Raw genomic sequence first — 3,728 nt, forward strand, 5'->3', positions numbered from 1 at the left:
GCATTCCATTTAATTTATTTTTAATAGCCTTTTACTAAAATATTTTATTCTTATGAATTACATTAATTTTAAAAATTATGAAATATCAATGAAGGACAAACGAGTTATGATACGTGCATTTATTATTTTAAAAGTAGATTTTCAAGATTGATGAAAGTATTTTTGTATGGTTGTTAAGCTTGGGAATGTATTGGCTATTCAATTACTGTAAATTTGGTATTTAGCTATAAAGTATGAATTTCACAAATTTTGAGAATTGAAATAACTCATGCAAGTTTGGCATCATGAATGGTAATTTTATTATAGCAATAATTATTCTTTTCGCATATTTAAAATATGATTTTTAAGAGGACTCAAAATAGAACACTGCTGCTAATGTTAGCCCGTAGCACCGTGGTTAAACACTAGCTAGTTTGTTTCGTGAGCTTTGCTCTCACATTTGGTATTCATAGGCTTTGTACCCGCATTTGATTTTGTGGCCTGAGTCACATTTAATTATTCACCCTCTTGGATTGTGTCCACATTTATTTTTCGTAGCTTCGGCTGCATTTGGTTACTTACCCTTCTGGACTATGTGTCCACGTTTGTTTTCGTGGCATAAGCTGTGTTTGGTTATTCACCTCGTAAACTGTGTGTCTACGTTTGTTTTTTATAGCTTCGACTGTGTTTGGTTACTTACCTTCGTAGACTATGTGTCCACATTTATTTTCATAGCATAAGCCGCATTTGGTTATTTATCCTCGTGGACTATGTGTTTACCTTTGTAACCTATTCTATTGAGTCCTTAAAATTTTAAATATTGACTAATATGTGTTTTCAAAATTCACTTGATGTTGGCTAGCAATTATACCACTCTGAGTTATATGTGAGTAAATTGCTTTCTTTAAGCATGATTACATAAATTGCTTTCAATTTACTCTCAATTTACAATTATGGTGATGACTTACAAGCTAATAAATTTATTTTGTTGAATTATTTTTAATTAGTTTACGCCATTATTAGAGTTTGTTGATTTAAATTTTTAAAAAAATTTTACTTTGGGAATGCTATTCACTAAAAAACTAATTTTGGCTCAGATTTATTAGCTAATGCTGATCCCACCATTAACCTCTAAAGGGCAAAATAGTTAGTGGGTGGAAGTTTTTGATTGGTACTGTTATTTTTAATGTAAATATATAACTCGTATGTCTTTTTGATTTAAAAGAAAGATTAGATATTCCACATAGATTGTTGATAGACTTTATTTTAGTTTGTATATTGGTTGCTGGCTGGAAGGAGCTATGCTCCTGATTTATACTGTTATCTATAAAAATTTCTGTTGTAGAATTTTTAGGAGATCTTAGTTATAAGGGGGGTTCAATTGAAATTTTTACAAAAATGTTGAAACTTTCTTATGACAATTAGCATGAAAAATTATTTTAACTGTCATGTAATTTGATTATTTTTTTTGTAAAATGAAATAAATTTTCATTTTGAGGCTTACAGGGATGTGTGAGTAATTCGTACTTGTGCCGGTCACCCTCTATTTTTGAGACATGACAGAATATATGGAAAACTAGAAGCATGAACTGCTACAACAGGTGCTATAACATATAGCAATTATGATTTCTGAAAGGGCCTAAGTGACTAAAATGCCTATCTATTACAGCCCCTGATATAGTGGTTCCCCTGCTTCAAAATATTAAATTCTAAGTGAAAACAAAAATGCTTTTAGTCACTCAAATGCATAATTTTCATTCATTTAATCAATGTTAAGGCCAAAAACATTTCAAGACACCACCAAAGCATTTAAATTAAAGCTCCAAGTTGAGGAATTTTTTTTTTTTCAGATTTGAAATGATTCCATAGTATTGCTCCACTATTCCAAACATAACCTTGAGACCAATGACCTACAAAAAACACACAAACAAAATCTAAAAGACAAACCAAAGGAACTAAATAATGCATATAAGGAAATAAGGGGGGAAAACTTGGGTTGCCTCTTAAAAAGTACTTAGTTTATAGTCCTTAACTAGACTATCTCAGAGGGTTATGGAGGATCTGAAAGCTAAACAAACACCTTCATGCAGTCAATATCACCACATGATAAAGCTTTAGGCATTACCCATTAACTTTAAAAGTTCTTACCAAATTCTCTTCAATTATTTCAATGTGTCTAAAAGGTGAAACGGAGACAACTTTGAATGACCAGACTACCTAGATCTTAGTTTACCTAGAAACAACTTCATTTGAGAATTATAAAGCAACACCAACTGTCAAGGTTCAAATTGTCTAGGCAAAATATGTTTATCATGAAACTTCTTGGTCCTTTCCTTATAAATCCTAGAACTATTATAAGCGTACAACCTAAACTCATCTAATTTATTTAGTTGCATTAACCTTTTCTCACCCACTTGCCCTATGTCAAAGTTCAATTTAATGGCCTAAAATACTTTATGCTCTAGCTTAATAGGTAAATGACAAGCTTCAACAAATAGCAATTGGTATGGGGACATACTTATTGGAAATTTGTAAGATGTCTTATAAGCTCATAATGCATCATCGAGTTTATCTGCCCAATCTTTCCTAATAGGACCTACAGTCTTCTCTAAAATCTTTTTCAACTCTCTGTTAGACACTTCACACAAACCATTAGTCTGAGGATGGTATGTCAAAGACATCTTATGAGTGGCTCCATATTTAGCAATCAAGTTTGAAGACAATTTATTTTTAAAATGAGTCTCCTCATCACTAATGATTTCCTTAGGTATGCCAAAACATGTAAAAATATTCTTTTTCACAAAACACAATAGTGTTAGCATCATTAGTATGGCAAGCCATAGCTTCAACCCATTTACTCACATATTCAATAGCAACCAAAATATATTGATGGCCTCTGGATGAAACAAAAGGTCGTATAAAATCTATTCTCCTTACATCATACAATTCAACCTTAAGAATACCTGATTGAGGCATTTCATACCTTTTTAAGATGTTATCTACTCCTTAACATGCATTACAATGAGAAACAAAGGCATAAGCATCTTTAAATAAAGTGGGCCAGCAATAACCACATTGTAACACCTTGTAAGCAATACGGGAACCACCAAAATAGCCTCCATAAGGAGTAGCATGACAAGCAAACAAGATATCACATTGTTCATTTTGAGGCACATACTCCCTTAAAATTTGATCAGCACATCTTTTATATAAGAAAGGTTTATCCCAAATATAAAATTTCACATTATGTAAAAACTTCTTCTTTTGGTATGGTTTCAAATAAGGTGGAATCACTCCACAATACAGAAAATTCATAAAATGAGCATACCAGGGTAATTTATTGCATTTCATAGCAAAAAATTGTTCATCAGGGAAGTTATCATTAATTTCAGTTACTTCCAACTCATTTTTTAACCTGGACAAATGATTAGCGACGTGATTTTCACATCCCTTTCTATTAATTATCTTAATGTCAAATTCTTGCAACGACAAAATCCATTTAATTAGCCTAGGTTTAGATTCTTTCTTACTCATCAAATATTTAAAACCAGCATGATCAGTAAACACAGAGACTTTAACACCCATCAAATAAGCTCTAACATTTTCACAAGCAAACACAATAGTAAGCAACTCTTTTTAAGTGGTAGTGTGATTTACCTGAGCATCAACAAGTGTCTTACTTGCATAATAAATAGGATGCAAGATCTTGTCTTTCCTTTATCTAAGGACAACTCCAACTGCATAATTGC

Source organism: Prosopis cineraria, unplaced genomic scaffold (genome assembly GCF_029017545.1).
Source record: "Prosopis cineraria cultivar Desert tree isolate PC_DT_omini unplaced genomic scaffold, ASM2901754v1 PC6, whole genome shotgun sequence".
Taxonomy (NCBI): Eukaryota; Viridiplantae; Streptophyta; class Magnoliopsida; order Fabales; family Fabaceae; genus Prosopis; species Prosopis cineraria.